The sequence below is a fragment of the Hemitrygon akajei genome, chromosome 28 (assembly GCF_048418815.1).
Source record: "Hemitrygon akajei chromosome 28, sHemAka1.3, whole genome shotgun sequence".
NCBI classification, from domain to species: Eukaryota; Metazoa; Chordata; class Chondrichthyes; order Myliobatiformes; family Dasyatidae; genus Hemitrygon; species Hemitrygon akajei.
In genome coordinates this window covers 9,440,206-9,458,433 of record NC_133151.1, presented here as the reverse complement: position 1 = coordinate 9,458,433, position 18,228 = coordinate 9,440,206, and the positions used below count along the sequence as shown (strand labels likewise).

At 53.0% G+C, this 18,228-nt stretch overlaps 1 non-coding gene across 1 annotated transcript; it reads right to left on the bottom strand.

The window, feature by feature from the left end:
* Window positions 1–514: 514 nt before the first annotated feature.
* Window positions 515–705, bottom strand: LOC140717887 (U2 spliceosomal RNA). The gene has a single exon (XR_012096635.1). It is a non-coding gene; the product is annotated as a U2 spliceosomal RNA (small nuclear RNA).
* Window positions 706–18,228: the final 17,523 nt, after the last annotated feature.

Genomic DNA, 18,228 nt, shown 5'->3' with positions numbered 1-18,228 from the left:
TCATCACTACAATCACCAAGATCCTTTACCATAGTGAATACTGAAGTAAAGTATTCTTTAAGTATCTCTGCTGTTTCCTCCAGTTCCATACACACTTTCCCACTTGATAGGTCCTATTCTCTCACATCTTATCCTCTTGCTTTTCACATACTTGTAGAATGCCTTGGAGTTTTCCTTAATCCTGTCCACCAAGGCCTTCTCATGGCCCCTTCTGGCTCTCATAATTTCCTTCTTAAGCTCCTTCCTATTAGCCTTATAATCTTCCAGATCTCTAACATTACCTAGCTCTCTGAACCTGTTGTAAGCTTTTCTTTTCTTCTTGACTAGATTTATTACAGCCTTTGTACACCACGGTTCCTGTACCCTACAATTACTTCCGTGTCTCATTGGAACGTACCTATGCAGAACTCCACAGAAATATCCCCTGAACATTTGCCACATTTCTTCCGTACTTTTCCCTGACAACATCGGTTTTCAATTTAAATTTTTTTCTTTGTTACTTTATTTTCTTGAAGGGAGGTGCACCATTCCCAGAGGCACTGCAATACCGGGTCGATGCGTGGAGTGGACGGAGTAAGCCCCTATTCCATCTCCCTATTCCAAAAATCAATTTAATATATGGTCCCCAGATAAGGGACATATCAGATATTAAACTGATAAGAACAGATACTACACTAGATCTTAGCCAAAAGGCTGAGAAGCGATCTATTTCCAATTTAAGCTTCCAGATTCCTGCCTGATAGCCTCATAGTTCCGCTTACTCCAATTAAATGCTTTTCTAACGTCTGTTCCTATCTCTCTCCAATGCTATTGTAAAGGAGTTGGATCATGATCTCCATCTCCAAAATGCTCTCTCACTGAGAGATCTGACACCTGACCAGGTTCATTTCCCAATACCAGATCAAGTATAACCTCTCCCCTTGTAGGCTTATCTACATATTATGTCAAGAAACTTTCCTGAACACACCGAACAAACTCCACCCCATCTAAACCCCTTGCTCTAGGGAGATGCCAATCGATATTTGGGAAATTAAAATCTCCCATCATGACAACTCTTATTATACACCTTTCCAGGATCTGTTCCCCTATCTGCTCCTCGATGTCCCTGTTACTGTTGGGCAGCCTATAAAAAACACCCAGTAAAGTTATTGACCCTTTCCTGTTCCTAATTTCCACCCACAGAGACTCCGTAGACAATCCCTCCATGGCGTCCACCTTTTCTGCAGCCGTAACACTATCTCTGATCAACAGTGCCATGCCCCCACCTCTTTTGCCTCCCTCCCTGTCCTTTCAGAAACATCTAAAACCTGGCACTTGAAGTAACCCTTCCTGTCCCTGAGCCATCCAAGTCTCTGTGATCCCAAAACAGCCGTCCACAACCCCCTCACAGCACCCCACACTCCGAAACATACCTGACCATCTGGTAACATCCCGACCCTCCAACACCGCTGATACTCCCCAGCCAAAATGCCTCCACCCTTCAAAACCTTAACTCAAAACAACCCCATCCTCCTACTCCCTCTTAAAAAATCCCCAACCTCCAAAATATCCCCACTATCCAATACAATACACCCCAAGCAAAATACCTCTACCCTTCAAAATACCCACACTTATAACACAACCCCACCCGAACACCCCCACTCCATAACACCCTCCCCCTGAACACCCCCACTCCATAACACCCTCCCCACCTTAAAAACCCCACACTATAACACGCTCCCCACCTTAACAACCCCACACTATAACACCCTCCCCACATGAACACCCCCAATCTATAACACCACAATCCCACCTGAACACCCCCACATTATAACAACCGCCCCACATGAACACCCCCACTCTATAACACCCCCCACCTGAACACCATCAACCCCACTCTAGAGAGTGGGGGTCTTCAAGGGGGTGTTATAGAGTGGGGGTGTTCAAGGGGGAGGGTGTTATAGTGGGGGTGTTCAGGAGTGGAGGGTGTTATAGAGTGGGGGTGTTAGAGAGTGGGGGTGTTCTGGTGTGCAGGGTGTTAGAGAGTGGGGGTGTTCTGGTGTGCAGGGTGTTAGAGAGTGGGGGTGTTCAAGGGGGTGTTCTGGAGTGGGGGTGTTCAATTGGGGGGAGTTATAGAGTGGGGGTGTTCAGGAGAGGGAGTAATAGGGTGGGGGTGTTCAGGTGGGGAGGTGTTATAGAGTGGGGGTGTTCAAGGGAGGGAGTTATAGGGTGGGGGTGTTCAGGTGGGGAGGGTGTTATAGAGTGGGGGTGTTCAGGGAGGGTGTTATAGAGTGGGGGTGTTCAAGGGGGTGTTATAGAGTGGGGGTGTTCAGGTGGGGAGGGTGTTATAGAGTGGGAGTGTTCAGGGGAGGGTGGTATAGAGTGGGGGTGTTCAGGGAGGGTGTTATAGAGTGGGGGTGTTCAAGGGGGTGGTATAGAGTGCGGGTGTTCAGGTGGGGAGGGTGTTATAGAGTGGGAGTGTTCAGGGGAGGGTGTTATAGAGTGGGGGTGTTCAGGTGGGGAGGGTGTTATAGAGTGGGGGTGTTCAGGGAGGGTGTTATAGAGCGGGGGTGTTCAAGGGGGTGTTGTAGAGTAGGGGTGTTCAAGGGGAGGGTGATATAGAGTGGGGGTGTTCAGGGGAGGGTGTTATAGAGTGGGGGTGTTCAAGGGGAGGGAGATATAGAGTGGGGGTGTTCAGGGGAGGTGTTATAGAGTGGGGGTGTTCAGGTGGAGAGTGTTATAGAGTGGGGATGTACAGGGAGGGTGTTATAGAGTGGGAGTGTTCAGGTGGGGAGGAGTTATAGAGTGGTGGTGTTCAGGCGGGGGGGGTGTTATAGAGTGGGGGTGTTCAGGGGAGGTGTTATAGAGTGGGGGTGTTCAGGGGAGGTGTTATAGACTGGGGGTGTTCAGGGGAGGTGTTATAGAGTGGGGGTGTTCAGGTGGGGAGGGTGTTATAGAGTGGGGGTGTTCAGGGGAGGGTGTTATAGATTGGGGTGTTCAGGTGGTGCTTGTTATGGAGTGGGGGTGTTCAGGTGGGGAGGGTGTTATACAGTGGGGGTGTTCAGGGGAGGTGTTATAGAGTGGGGGTGTTCAAGGTGGGGCTTGTTATAGAGTGGGGGTGTTCAGGGGCAGGGTGTTATAGAGTGGGGGTGTTCAGTGGGAGGGTGTTCTAGAGGGGGGTGTTCAGGGGAGGGTGTTATAGACTTGGGGTGTTCAGGTGGGGCTTGTTATAGAGTGGGGGTGTTCAGGTGGGGCCTGTTATAGAGTGGGGGTGTTCAGGTGGGGAGGGTGTTATAGAGTGGTGGTGTTCAGGGGAGGGTGTTATAGAGTGGTGGTGCTCAGGGGAGTGTGTTATAGAGTGGTGGTGCTCAGGGGAGTGTGTTATAGAGTGGTGGTGCTCAGGGGAGGGTGTTATAGAGTGGTGGTGCTCAGGGGAGTGTGTTATAGAGTGGGGGTGCTCAGGTGGGGAGGGTGTTATAGAGTGGTGGTGTTCAGGGGAGTGTGTTATAGAGTGGGGGTGTTCAGGGGAGGGTGTTATAGAGTGGTGGTGTTCAGGGGAGTGTGTTATAGAGTGGGGGTGCTCAGGTGGGGAGGGTGTTATAGAGTGGTGGTGTTCAGGGGAGGGTGTTATAGAGTGGTGGTGCTCAGGGGAGTGTGTTATAGAGTGGGGGTGCTCAGGTGGGGAGGGTGTTATAGAGTGGTGGTGTTCAGGGGAGTGTGTTATAGAGTGGGGGTGTTCAGGGGAGGGTGTTATAGAGTGGTGGTGTTCAGGGGAGTGTGTTATAGAGTGGGGGTGCTCAGGTGGGGAGGGTGTTATAGAGTGGTGGTGTTCAGGGGAGTGTGTTATAGAGTGGGGGTGCTCAGGTGGGGAGGGTGTTATAGAGTGGGGGTGTTCAGAGGAGAGTGTTATAGAGTGGGGGTGTTCAGAGGAGAGTGTTATAGAGTGGGGGTGCTCAGGTGGGGAGGGTGTTATAGAGTGGTGGTGTTCAGGGGAGTGTGTTATAGAGTGGGGGTGCTCAGGTGGGGAGGGTGTTATAGAGTGGGGGTGTTCAGAGGAGAGTGTTATAGAGTGGTGGTGTTCAGGGGAGGGTGTTATAGAGTGGTGGTGTTCAGGGGAGTGTGTTATAGAGTGGGGGTGCTCAGGTGGGGAGGGTGTTATAGAGTGGGGGTGTTCAGAGGAGAGTGTTATAGAGTGGGGGTGTTCAGAGGAGAGTGTTATAGAGTGGTGGTGTTCAGGGGAGGGTGTTATAGAGTGGTGGTGTTCAGGGGAGTGTGTTATAGAGTGGGGGTGCTCAGGTGGGGAGGGTGTTATAGAGTGGGGGTGTTCAGGTAAGAGGTGTTATAGACTGGGGGTGTTCAGGTGGGGCTTATTATAGAGTGGGGGTGTTCAGGGGGAGGGTGTTATAGAGTGAGGGTGTTCAGGGGGAGGGTGTTATAGAGTGGGGGTGCTCAGGTGGGGCTTGTTATAGAGTGGGGGTGTTCAGGGGAGGGTGTTATGGAGTGGTGGTGTTCAGGGGAGGGTGTTATAGAGTGGTGGTGTTCAGGGGAGGTGTTATAGAGTGGGGGTGTTCAGGGGAGGGTGTTATAGAGTGGGGGTGTTCAGGGGAAGGTGTTATAGAGTGGGGGTGTTCAGGGGAGGGTGTTATAGAGTGGGGGTGTTCAGGTGGGGAGGGTGTTATAGAGTGGGGGTGTTCAGGTGGGGAGGGTGATATTGAGTGGGGGTGTTCAGGTGGGGAGGGTGTTATAGAGTGGGGGTGTTCAGGTGGGGAGGGTGTTATATAGTGGGGGTGTTCAGGTGGGGCTTGTTATAGTGTGGGGGTGTTCAGCGTGAGAGTGTTATAGAGTGGGGTGTTTAGGGGATGGTGTTATAGAGTGGGGGTGTTCAGGTGGGGACGGTGTTATAGAATGGGGGTGTTCAGGGGAGGGTGTTATAGAGTGGGTTTGTTCAGGGGAGGGTGTAATAGAGTGGGGGTGTTCAGGTGGAGAAGGTGTTATAGAGTGGGGGTGTTCAGGTTGAGAGGGTGTTATAGAGTGGAGGTGTTCATGGGAGGGTGTTATAGAGTGGGGGTGTTCAGGTGGAGAGGGTGTTATAGAGTGGGGGTGTTCAGGTGGAGAGGGTGTTATAGAGTGGAGGTGTTCATGGGAGGGTGTTATAGAGTGGGGGTGTTCAGGTGGGGCTTGTTATAGAGAGGGGGTGTTCAGGTGGAGAGGGTGTTATAGAGTGGGGGTGTTCAGGTGGAGAGGGTGTTATAGAGTGGGGGTGTTCAGGTGGGGAGAGTGTTATAGGGTGGGGGTGTTCAGGTGGGGCTTGTTATAGAGTGGGCGTGTTCAGGTGGGGCTTATTATAGAGTGGGGGTGTTCAGGTGGAGACGGTGTTATAGAGTGGGGGTGTTCAGGTGGGGAGAGTGTTATAGGGTGGGGGTGTTCAGGTGGGGCTTGTTATAGAGTGGGCGTGTTCAGGTGGGGCTTATTATAGAGTGGGGGTGTTCAGGTGGGGCTTGTTATAGAGTGGGGGTGTTCAGGTGGAGAGGGTGTTATAGAGTGGGGGTGTTCAGGTGGGGAGGGTGTTATAGAGTGGGGGTCTTCAGGTGGGGATGGTGTTATAGAGTGGGGGTGTTCAGTTGGGGAGGGTGTTATAGAGTGGGTGTGTTCAGGTGGAGAGGGTGTTATAGAGTGAGGGTGTTCAGGTGGAGAGGGTGTTATAGAGTGGGCGTGTTCAGGTGGAGAGGGTGTTATAGAGTGAGGGTGTTCAGGTGGGGCTTGTTATAGAGTGGGGGTGTTCAGGTGGAGAGGGTGATATAGAGTGGGGGTGTTCAGGTGGGGCTTGTTATAGAGTGGATGTGTTCAGGTGGAGAGGGTGTTATAGAGTGGGGGTGTTCAGGTGGAGAGGGTGTTATAGAGTGGGGGTGTTCAGGTGGGGATGGTGTTATAGAGTGGGGGTGTTCAGGTGGGGAGGGTGTTATAGAGTGGGGGTGTTCAGGTGGAGAGGGTGTTATAGAGTGGGGGCATTCAGGGGAGAGTGTTATAGAGTGTGGGCGTTCAGATGGGGAGGGTGTTATAGAGTGTGGGCGTTCAGATGGGGAGGGTGTTATAGAGTGGGGGTGTTCAGGGGAGGGTGTTATAGAGTGGAGGTTTTCAGATGGGGAAGGTGTTATAGAGTGTGGCCGTTCAGATGGGGAGGGTGTTATAGAGTGGGGGTGTTCAGGGGAGGTGTTATAGATTGGGGGTGTTCAGGGGGAGGGTGATATAGAGTGAGGGTGTTCAGGTGGGGATGGTGTTATAGAGTGCGGGTGTTCAGGGGAGGGTGTTATAGAGTGGGGGTGTTCAGGTGGGGCTTGTTATAGAGTGGGCGTGTTCAGGTAAGAGGTGTTATAGAGTGGGGTGTTCACGTGGGGAGGGTGTTATAGAGTGGGGGTATTCAGGTAAGAGGTGTTATAGAGTGGGAGTGTTCAGGTGGGGAGGAGTTATAGAGTGGTGGTGTTCAGGTGGGGGGGGTGTTATAGAGTGGGGGTGTTCAGGGGAGGTGTTATAGACTGGGGGTGTTCAGGGGAGGTGTTATAGATTGGGGGTGTTCAGGTGGGGAGGGTGTTATAGAGTGGGGGTGTTCAGGGGAGGGTGTTATAGATTGGGGTGTTCAGGTGGGGCTTGTTATAGAGTGGGGGTGTTCAGGGGGAGGGTGTTATAGAGTGGGGGTGTTCAGTGGGAGGGTGTTATAGAGGGGGGTGTTCAGGTAAGAGGTGTTATAGACTTGGGGTGTTCAGGTGGGGCTTGTTATAGAGTGGGGGTGTTCAGAGGAGAGTGTTATAGAGTGGTGGTGTTCAGGGGAGTGTGTTATAGAGTGGGGGTGTTCAGGTGGGGAGGGTGATATAGAGTGGGGGTGTTCAGGGGAGGTGTTATAGAGTGGGGGTGTTCAGGGGAGGGTGTAATAGAGTTGGGGTGTTCAATTGGGGAGAGTGTTATAGAGTGAAGTTGTTCAGGTGGGGCTTGTTATGGAGTGGGGGTGTTCAGGTAAGAGGTGTTATAGAGTGGGTGTGTTCAGGGGAGGGTGTTATAGAGTGGGGGTGTACAGGTGGGGAGGGTGTTATAGAGAGGTTGTTCAGGTGGGGCTTGTTATAGAGTGGGCGTGTTCAGGTAAGAGGTGTTATAGAGTGGGATGTTCAGGTGGGGAGGGTGTTATAGAGTGGGCGTATTCAGGTAAGAGGTGTTATAGAGTGGGGTGTTCAGGTGGGGAGGGTGTTATAGAGTGGGCGTATTCAGGTAAGAGGTATTATAGAGTGGGGGTGTTCAGGTGGGGAGGGTGTTATAGAGTGGGAGTGTTCAGGTGGGGAGGGTGTTATAGAGTGGGGGTGTTCAGGGGAGGTGTTATAGAGTGGGGGTGTTCAGGTGGGGAGGGTGTTATAGAGTGGGAGTGTTCAGGTGGGGAGGGTGTTATAGAGAGGTTGTTCAGGTGGGGCTTGTTATAGAGTGGGGGTGTTCAGGTGGGGCTTGTTATAGAGTGGGGGTGTTCAGGTGGAGAGGGTGTTATAGAGAGAGGGTGTTCAGGTGGGGCTTGTTATAGAGTGGGCGTGTTCAGGTAAGAGATGTTATAGAGTGGGGGTGTTCAGGTGGGGAGGGTGTTATAGAGTGGGAGTGTTCAGGTGGGGAGGAGTTATAGAGTGGGGGTGTTCAGGTGGGGAGGGTGTTATAGAGTGGGGGTGTTCAGGGGAGGTGTTATAGAGTGGGGGTGTTCAGGGGAGGTGATATAGAGTGGGGGTGTTCAGGGGAGGGTGTTATAGAGTGGGGGTGTTCAGGGGAGGTGATATAGAGTGGGGGTGTTCAGGTGGGGAGGGTGTTATAGAGTGGGAGTGTTCAGGTGGGGCTTGTTATGGAGTGGGGGTGTTCAGGTGGGGAGGGTGTTATAGAGAGGTTGTTCAGGTGGGGCTTGTTATAGAGTGGGGTTGTTCAGGGTGAGGTGTTATAGAGTGGGGGTTTTCAGGTGGAGAGGGTGTTATAGAGTGAGGGTGTTCAGGTGGGGCTTGTTAAAGAGTGGGGGTGTTCAGGTGGGGCTTGTTATAGAGTGGGCGTGTTCAGGTGGGGAGGAGTTATAGAGTGGGGGTGTTCAGGTGGGGAGGGTGTTATAGAGTGGGGGTGTTCAGGGGAGGGTGATATAGTGTGGGGGTGTACAGGGGGATGTGTTACAGAGTGGGGGTGTTCAGGTGAGGTGTTATAGAGTGGGGGTGTTCAGGTGGGGAGGGTGTTATAGAGTGGGAGTGTTCAGGTGGGGAGGAGTTATAGAGTCGGGGTGTTCAGGTGGGGAGGAGTTATAGAGTGGGGGTGTTCAGGTGAGCTGTTATAGAGTGGGGGTGTTCAGTTGGGGAGGGTGTTATTGAGTGGGGGTGTTCAGGTAAGAGGTGTTATAGAGTGGGTGTTTTCAGGTGGGGAGGGTGTTATAGATTTGGAGTGTTCAGGTGGGGAGGAGTTATAGAGTGGGGGTGTTCAGGTGGGGAGGGTGTTATAGAGTGGGGGTGTTCAGGGGAGGTGTTATAGAGTGGGGGTGTTCAGGGGAGGGTGTTATAGAGTGGGGGTGTTCAGGGGAGGATGTTATTGACTGGGAGTGTTCAGGTAAGAGGTGTTATAGAGTGGGGGTGTTCAGGTGGGGATTGTTATAGAGTGGGGGTGTTCAGGTGGGGCTTGTTATAGATTGGGGGTGTTCAGCGGAGGGTGTTATAGAGTGGGGGTGTACAGGGGGAGGTGTTATAGAGTGGGGGTGTTCAGGGGAGGTGTTATAGAGTGGGGGTGTTCAGGGGAGGGTGTTATAGAGTGAGGATGTTCAGGTGGGGCTTGTTATAGAGTGGGCGTGTTCAGGTAAGAGGTGTTATAGAGTGGGGTGTTCAGGCGGGGAGGGTGTTATAGAGTGGGCGTATTCAGGTAAGAGGTGTTATAGAGTGGGGGTGTTCAGGTGGGGCTTGTTATAGAGTGGGGGTGTTCAGGTGGGGAGGGTGTTATAGAGTGGGAGTGTTCAGGTGGGGAGGAGTTATAGAGTGGGGGTGTTCAGGTGGAGAGGGTGTTATAGAGTGGGGGTGTTCAGGTGGAGAGGGTGTTATAGAGTGGGGGTGTTCAGGTGGGGAGGGTGTTATAGAGAGGTTGTTCAGGTGGGGCTTGTTATAGAGTGGGGGTGTTCAGGTGGGGCTTGTTATAGAGTGGGCGTGTTCAGGTAAGAGGTGTTATAGAGTGGGGGTGTTCAGGTGGGGAGGGTGTTATAGAGTGGGAGTGTTCAGGTGGGGAGGAGTTATAGAGTGGGGGTGTTCAGGTGGGGAGGGTGTTATAGAGTGGGGGTGTTCAGGGGAGGTGTTATAGAGTGGGGGTGTTCAGGTGGGGAGGGTGTTATAGAGTGGGAGTGTTCAGGTGGGGGTTGTTATGGAGTGGGGGTGTTCAGGTGGGGAGGCTGTTATAGAGAGGTTGTTCAGGTGGGGCTTGTTATAGAGTGGGGGTGTTCAGGGTGAGGTGTTATAGAGTGGGGGTTTTCAGGTGGAGAGGGTGTTATAGAGTGAGGGTGTTCAGGTGGGGCTTGTTATAGAGTGGGGGTGTTCAGGTGGGGCTTGTTATAGAGTGGGCGTGTTCAGGTGGGGAGGAGTTATAGAGTGGGGGTGTTCAGGTGGGGAGGGTGTTATAGAGTGGGGGTGTTCAGGGGAGGTGTTATAGATTGGGGGTGTTCAGGGGAGGGTGATATAGTGTGGGGGTGTACAGGGGGATGTGTTACAGAGTGGGGGTGTTCAGATGGGGAGGGTGTTATAGAGTGGGAGTGTTCAGGTGGGGAGGAGTTAGAGAGTGGGGGTGTTCAGGTCGGGAGGAGTTATAGAGTGGGGGTGTTCAGGTGGGGAGGGTGTTATAGAGTGGGGGTGTTCAGGTAAGAGGTGTTATAGAGTGGGGGTTTTTAGGTGGGGAGGGTGTTATAGATTGGGAGTGTTCAGGTGGGGAGGAGTTATAGAGTGGGGGTGTTCAGGTGGGGAGGGTGTTATAGAGTGGGGGTGTTCAGGGGAGGTGTTATAGAGTGGGGGTGTTCAGGGGAGGATGTTATTGAGTGGGGGTGTTCAGGTAAGAGGTGTTATAGAGTGGGGGTGTTCAGGTGGGGCTTGTTATAGAGTGGGGGTGTTCAGGTGGGGCTTGTTATAGATTGGGGGTGTTCAGCAGAGGGTGTTATAGAGTGGGGGTGTACAGGGGGAGGTGTTACAGAGTGGGGGTGTTCAGGGGAGGGTGATATAGTGTGGGGGTGTACAGGGGGAGGTGTTATAGAGTGGGGGTGTTCAGGGGAGGGTGTTATAGAGTGGGGGTGTTCAGGTGGGAATGGTGTTATAGAGTGGGGGTGTTCAGGTAAGAGCTGTTATAGAGTGGGGGTGTTCAATTGGGGAGAGTGTTATCGAGTGAAGTTGTTCAGGTGGGGCTTGTTATGGAGTGGGCGTGTTCAGGTGGAGAGGGTGTTATAGAGTGAGGGTGTTCAGGTGGGGCTTGTTATAGAGTGGGGGTGTTCAGGTGGAGAGGGTGTTATAGAGTGAGGGTGTTCAGGTGGGGCTTGTTATAGAGTGGGGGTGTTCAGGTGGGGCTTGTTATAGAGTGGGCGTGTTCAGGTGGAGTGGGTGTTATAGAGTGGGCGTGTTCAGGTGGAGAGGGTGTTATAGAGTGGGGTTGTTCAGCTGGGGCTTGTTACAGAATGGGGGTGTTCAGGTGGAGAGGGTGTTATAGAGTGGGGGTGTTCAGGTGGGGAGGGTGTTATAGAGAGGTTGTTCAGGTGGGGCTTGTTATAGAGTGGGGGTGTTCAGGTGGGGCTTGTTATAGAGTGGGCGTGTTCAGGTAAGAGGTGTTATAGAGTGGGGGTGTTCAGGTGGGGAGGGTGTTATAGAGTGGGAGTGTTCAGGTGGGGAGGAGTTATAGAGTGGGGGTGTTCAGGTGGGGAGGGTGTTATAGAGTGGGGGTGTTCAGGGGAGGTGTTATAGAGTGGGGGTGTTCAGGTGGGGAGGGTGTTATAGAGTGGGAGTGTTCAGGTGGGGGTTGTTATGGAGTGGGGGTGTTCAGGTGGGGAGGCTGTTATAGAGAGGTTGTTCAGGTGGGGCTTGTTATAGAGTGGGGGTGTTCAGGGTGAGGTGTTATAGAGTGGGGGTTTTCAGGTGGAGAGGGTGTTATAGAGTGAGGGTGTTCAGGTGGGGCTTGTTATAGAGTGGGGGTGTTCAGGTGGGGCTTGTTATAGAGTGGGCGTGTTCAGGTGGGGAGGAGTTATAGAGTGGGGGTGTTCAGGTGGGGAGGGTGTTATAGAGTGGGGGTGTTCAGGGGAGGTGTTATAGATTGGGGGTGTTCAGGGGAGGGTGATATAGTGTGGGGGTGTACAGGGGGATGTGTTACAGAGTGGGGGTGTTCAGGTGGGGAGGGTGTTATAGAGTGGGAGTGTTCAGGTGGGGAGGAGTTATAGAGTGGGGGTGTTCAGGTGGGGAGGAGTTATAGAGTGGGGGTGTTCAGGTGGGGAGGGTGTTATAGAGTGGGGGTGTTCAGGTAAGAGGTGTTATAGAGTGGGGGTTTTTAGGTGGGGAGGGTGTTATAGATTGGGAGTGTTCAGGTGGGGAGGAGTTATAGAGTGGGGGTGTTCAGGTGGGGAGGGTGTTATAGAGTGGGGGTGTTCAGGGGAGGTGTTATAGAGTGGGGGTGTTCAGGGGAGGTGTTATAGAGTGAGGGTGTTCAGGTGGGGAGGGTGTTATAGAGTGGGGGTGTTCAGGGGAGGATGTTATTGAGTGGGGGTGTTCAGGTAAGAGGTGTTATAGAGTGGGGGTGTTCAGGTGGGGCTTGTTATAGAGTGGGGGTGTTCAGGTGGGGCTTGTTATAGATTGGGGGTGTTCAGCAGAGGGTGTTATAGAGTGGGGGTGTACAGGGGGAGGTGTTACAGAGTGGGGGTGTTCAGGGGAGGGTGATATAGTGTGGGGGTGTACAGGGGGAGGTGTTATAGAGTGGGGGTGTTCAGGGGAGGGTGTTATAGAGTGGGGGTGTTCAGGTGGGAATGGTGTTATAGAGTGGGGGTGTTCAGGTAAGAGCTGTTATAGAGTGGGGGTGTTCAATTGGGGAGAGTGTTATCGAGTGAAGTTGTTCAGGTGGGGCTTGTTATGGAGTGGGGGTGTTCAGGGTGAGGTGTTATAGAGTGGGGGTTTTCAGGTGGAGAGGGTGTTATAGAGTAGGGGTGTTCAGGTGGGGAGGAGATATAGAGTGGGGGTGTTCAGGTGGGGAGGGTGTTATAGAGAGGGGGTGTTCAGGGGAGGGTGTTATAGAGTGGGGGTGTTCAGGTAAGAGGTGTTATACAGTGGGGGTGTTCAGGTGGGGAGGGTGTTATAGAGAGATTGTTCAGGTGGAGCTTGTTATAGAGTGGGGGAGTTCAGGGTGAGGTGTTATAGAGTGGGGGTGTTCAGTTGGAGAGGGTGTTATAGAGTGAGGGTGTTCAGCTGGAGAGAGCTTTATAGAGTGGGGGTGTTCAGCTGGGGCTTGTTATAGAGTGGGCGTGTTCAGGTGGAGAGGGTGTTATAGAGTGAGGGTGTTCAGGTGGGGCTTGTTATAGAGTCGGGGTGTTCAGATGGAGAGGGTGTTATAGAGTGAGGGTGTTCAGGTGGGGCTTGTTATAGAGTGGGGGTGTTCAGGTGGGGCTTGTTATAGAGTGGGCGTGTTCAGGTGGAGTGGGTGTTATAGAGTGGGCGTGTTCAGGTGGAGAGGGTGTTATAGAGTGGGGTTGTTCAGGTGGGGCTTGTTACAGAGTGGGGGTGTTCAGGTGGGGCTTGTTATAGAGTGGGCCTGTTCAGGTGGAGAGGGTGTTAAAGAGTGAGGGTGTTCAGGTGGGGCTTGTTATAGAGTGGGGGTGTTCAGGTGGGGCTTGTTATAGAGTGGGGGTGTTCAGGTGGAGAGGGTATTATAGAGTGAGGGTGTTCAGGTAGGGCTTGTTATAGCTTGGGGGTGTTCAGGGGAGGGTGTTATAGAGAGGTTGTTCAGGTGGAGCTTGTTATAGATTGGGGGTGTTCAGGTGGGGCTTGTTATAGAGTGGGGGTGTTCAGGGGAGGTTGTTATAGAGTGGGGGTGTTCAGGGGAGGTGTTATAGAGTGGGGGTGTTCAGGTAAGAGGTGTTATAGAGTGGGGGTGTTCAGGTGGGGCTTGTTATAGAGTGGGGGTGTTCAGGGAGAGGGTGTTATAGAGAGGGGGTGTTCAGGGGGAGGGTGTTATAGAGGGGGGTGTTCAGGTAAGAGGTGTTATAAAGTTGGGGTGTTCAGGTGGGGCTTGTTATAGAGTGGGGGTGTTCAGGTGGGGAGGGTGTTATAGAGTGGGAGTGTTCAGGTGGGGAGGAGTTATAGAGTGGGGGTGTTCAGGTGGGGAGGAGTTATAGAGTGGGGGTGTTCAGGTGGGGAGGGTGTTATAGAGTGGGGGTGTTCAAGTAAGAGGTGTTATAGAGTGGGGGTGTTCAGGTGGGGAGGGTGTTATAGAGTGGGAGTGTTCAGGTGGGGAGGAGTTATAGAGTGGGGGTGTTCAGGTGGGGAGGGTGTTATAGAGTGGGGTGTTCAGGGGAGAGTGTTATAGTGTGGGGGTGTACAGGGGAGGTGTTAGAGAGTGGGGGTGTTCAGGTGAGGTGTTATAGAGTGGGGGTGTTCAGGGGAGGTGTTATAGAGTGGGGGTGTTCAGGGGAGGGTGTTATAGAGTGGGGGTGTTCAGGTGGGGCTTGTTATAGAGTGGGGGTGTTCAGGTGGGGCTTGTTATAGATTGGGGGTGATCAGCAGAGGGTGTTATAGAGTGGGGGTGTACAGGGGGAGGTGTTACAGAGTGGGGGTGTTCAGGGGAGGGTGATATAGTGTGGGGGTGTACAGGTGGAGGTGTTATAGAGTGGGGGTGTTCAGGTGGGGCTTGTTATAGAGTGGGGGTGTTCAGGGGAGGTTGTTATAGAGTGGGCGTGTTCAGGTGGAGTGGGTGTTATAGAGTGGGCGTGTTCAGGTGGAGAGGGTGTTATAGAGTGGGGTTGTTCAGGTGGGGCTTGTTACAGAGTGGGGGTGTTCAGGTGGGGCTTGTTATAGAGTGGGCCTGTTCAGGTGGAGAGGGTGTTAAAGAGTGAGGGTGTTCAGGTGGGGCTTGTTATAGAGTGGGGGTGTTCAGGTGGGGCTTGTTATAGAGTGGGGGTGTTCAGGTGGAGAGGGTGTTATAGAGTGAGGGTGTTCAGGTAGGGCTTGTTATAGCTTGGGGGTGTTCAGGGGAGGGTGTTATAGAGAGGTTGTTCAGGTGGAGCTTGTTATAGATTGGGGGTGTTCAGGTGGGGCTTGTTATAGAGTGGGGGTGTTCAGGGGAGGTTGTTATAGAGTGGGGGTGTTCAGGGGAGGTGTTATAGAGTGGGGGTGTTCAGGTAAGAGGTGTTATAGAGTGGGGGTGTTCAGGTGGGGCTTGTTATAGAGTGGGGGTGTTCAGGGAGAGGGTGTTATAGAGAGGGGGTGTTCAGGGGGAGGGTGTTATAGAGGGGGGTGTTCAGGTAAGAGGTGTTATAGAGTTGGGGTGTTCAGGTGGGGCTTGTTATAGAGTGGGGGTGTTCAGGTGGGGAGGGTGTTATAGAGTGGGAGTGTTCAGGTGGGGAGGAGTTATAGAGTGGGGGTGTTCAGGTGGGGAGGAGTTATAGAGTGGGGGTGTTCAGGTGGGGAGGGTGTTATAGAGTGGGGGTGTTCAGGTAAGAGGTGTTATAGAGTGGGGGTGTTCAGGTGGGGAGGGTGTTATAGAGTGGGGGTGTTCAGGTGGGGAGGGTGTTATAGAGTGGGGGTGTTCAGGGGAGAGTGTTATAGTGTGGGGGTGTACAGGGGAGGGTGTTATAGAGTGGGGGTGTTCAGGGGAGGTGTTATAGAGTGGGGGTGTTCAGGGGAGGGTGTTATAGAGTGGGGGTGTTCAGTGGAGGGTGTTATTGAGTGGGGGTGTTCAGGTAAGAGGTGTTATAGAGTGGGGGTGTTCAGGTGGGGCTTGTTATAGAGTGGGGGTGTTCAGGTGGGGCTTGTTATAGATTGGGGGTGTTCAGCAGAGGGTGTTACAGAGTGGGGGTGTACAGGTGGAGGTGTTATAGAGTGGGGGTGTTCAGGTGAGGTGTTATAGAGTGGAGGTGTTCAGGGAAGGTGTTATAGAGTGGGGGTGTACAGGGGAGGGTGTTATAGAGGGGGTGTTCAGGTGGGGCTTGTTATGGAGTGGGGGTGTTCAGGTAAGAGGTGTTATACAGTGGGGGTGTTCAGGTGGGGAGGGTGTTATAGAGACGTTGTTCAGGTGGGGCTTGTTACAGAGTGGGGGTGTTCAGGGTGAGGTGTTATAGAGTGGGGGTTTTAAGGTGGAGAGGGTGTTATAGAGTGGGGGTGTTCAGGTGGGGAGGAGATATAGAGTGGGGGTGTTCAGGTGGGGAGGGTGTTATAGAGAGGGGGTGTTCAGGGTAGGGTGTTATAGAGTGGGGGTGTTCAGGTAAGAGGTGTTATACAGTGGGGGTGTTCAGGTGGGGAGGGTGTTATAGAGAGGTTGTTCAGGTGGAGCTTGTTATAGAGTGGGGGAGTTCAGGGTGAGGTGTTATAGAGTGGGGGAGTTCAGTTGGAGAGGGTGTTATAGAGTGAGGGAGTTCAGCTGGAGAGAGCTTTATAGAGTGGGGGTGTTCAGGTGGGGCTTGTTATAGAGTGGGCGTGTTCAGGTGTAGAGGGTGTTATAGAGTGAGGGTGCTCAGGTGGGGCATGTTATAGAGTGGGGGTGGTCAGGTGGGGCTTGTTATAGACTGGGCGTGTTCAGGTGGGGCTTGTTATAGAGTGGGGGTGTTCAGGGTGAGGTGTTATAGAGTGGGGGTTTTCAGGTGGAGAGGGTGTTATAGAGTGAGGGTGTTCAGGTGGGGCTTGTTATAGAGTGGGCGTGTTCAGGTGGGGCTTGTTATAGAGTGGGCGTGTTCAGGTGGGGAGGAGTTATAGAGTGGGGGTGTTCAGGTGGGGAGGGTGTTATAGAGTGGGGGTGTTCAGGGGAGGTGTTATAGATTGGGGGTGTTCAGGGGAGGGTGATATAGTGTGGGGGTGTACAGGGGGATGTGTTACAGAGTGGGGGTGTTCAGGTGAGGTGTTATAGAGTGGGGGTGTTCAGGTGGGGAGGGTGTTATAGAGTGGGAGTGTTCAGGTGGGGAGGAGTTATAGAGTGGGGGTGTTCAGGTGGGGAGGAGTTATAGAGTGGGGGTGTTCAGGTGGGGAGGGTGTTATAGAGTGGGGGTGTTCAGGTAAGAGGTGTTATAGAGTGGGGGTTTTCAGGTGGGGAGGGTGTTATAGATTGGGAGTGTTCAGGTGGGGAGGAGTTATAGAGTGGGGGTGTTCAGGTGGGGAGGGTGTTATAGAGTGGGGGTGTTCAGGGGAGGTGTTATAGAGTGGGGGTGTTCAGGTGGGGCTTGTTATAGATTGGGGGTGTTCAGCGGAGGTGTTATAGAGTGGGGGTGTACAGGGGGAGGTGTTACTGAGTGGGGGTGTTCAGGGGAGGGTGATATAGTGTGGGGGTGTACAGGGGGTGGTGTTATAGAGTGGGGGTGTTCAGGGGAGGGTGTTATAGAGTGGGGGTGTTCAGGTAAGAGGTGTTATAGAGTGGGGGTGTTCAATTGGGGAGAGTTTTATCGAGTGAAGTTGTTCAGGTGGGGCTTGTTATGGAGTGGGGGTGTTCAGGGTGAGGTGTTATAGAGTGGGGGTTTTCAGTTGGAGAGGGTGTTATAGAGTGGGGGTGTTCAGGTGGGGAGGAGATATAGAGTGGGGGTGTTCAGGTGGGGAGGGTGTTATAGAGAGGGGGTGTTCAGGTGGGGAGGGTGTTATAGAGAGATTGTTCAGGTGGAGCTTGTTATAGAGTGGGGGAGTTCAGGGTGAGGTGTTATAGAGTGGGGGTGTTCAGTTGGAGAGGGTGTTATAGAGTGAGGGTGTTCAGCTGGAGAGAGCTTTATAGAGTGGGGGTGTTCAGGTGGGGCTTGTTATAGAGTGGGCGTGTTCAGGTGGAGAGGGTGTTATAGAGTGAGGGTGTTCAGGTGGGGCTTGTTATAGAGTGGGGGTGTTCAGGTGGAGAGGGTGTTATAGAGTGAGGGTGTTCAGGTGGGGCTTGTTATAGAGTGGGGGTGTTCAGGTGGGGCTTGTTATAGAGTGGGCGTGTTCAGGTGGAGTGGGTGTTATAGAGTGGGCGTGTTCAGGTGGAGAGGGTGTTATAGAGAGGGGTTGTTCAGGTGGGGCTTGTTACAGAGTGGGGGTGTTCAGGTGGGGCTTGTTATAGAGTGGGCCTGTTCAGGTGGAGAGGGTGTTATAGAGTGAGGGTGTTCAGGTGGGGCTTGTTATAGAGTGGGGGTGTTCAGGTGGGGCTTGTTATAGAGTGGGGGTGTTCAGGTGGAGAGGGTGTTATAGAGTGAGGGTGTTCAGGTAGGGCTTGTTATAGCTTGGGGGTGTTCAGGGGAGGGTGTTATAGAGAGGTTGTTCAGGTGGAGCTTGTTATAGATTGGGGGTGTTCAGGTGGGGCTTGTTATAGAGTGGGGGTGTTCAGGGGAGGTTGTTATAGAGTGGGGGTGTTCAGGGAGAGGGTGTTATAGATAGGGGGTGTTCAGGGGGAGGGTGTTATAGAGGGGGGTGTTCAGGTAAGAGGTGTTATAGAGTTGGGGTGTTCAGGTGGGGCTTGTTATAGAGTGGGGGTGTTCAGGTGGGGAGGGTGTTATAGAGTGGGAGTGTTCAGGTGGGGAGGGTGTTATAGAGTGGGAGTGTTCAGGTGGGGAGGAGTTATAGAGTGGGGGTGTTCAGGTGGGGAGGAGTTATAGAGTGGGGGTGTTCAGGTGGGGAGGGTGTTATAGAGTGGGGGTGTTCAGGTAAGAGGTGTTATAGAGTGGGGGTGTTCAGGTGGGGAGGGTGTTATAGAGTGGGGGTGTTCAGGTGGGGAGGAGTTATAGAGTGGGGGTGTTCAGGTGGGAAGGGTGTTATAGAGTGGGGGTGTTCAGGGGAGGGTGTTATTGAGTGGGGGTGTTCAGTGGAGGGTGTTATTGAGTAGGTGTGTTCAGGTAAGAGGTGTTATAGAGTGGGGGTGTTCAGGTGGGGCTTGTTATAGAGTGGGGGTGTTCAGGTGGGGCTTGTTATAGATTGGGGGTGTTCAGCAGAGGGTGTTATAGAGTGGGGGTGTACAGGGGGAGGTGTTACAGAGTGGGGGTGTTCAGGGGAGGGTGATATAGTGTGGGGGTGTACAGGTGGAGGTGTTATAGAGTGGGGGTGT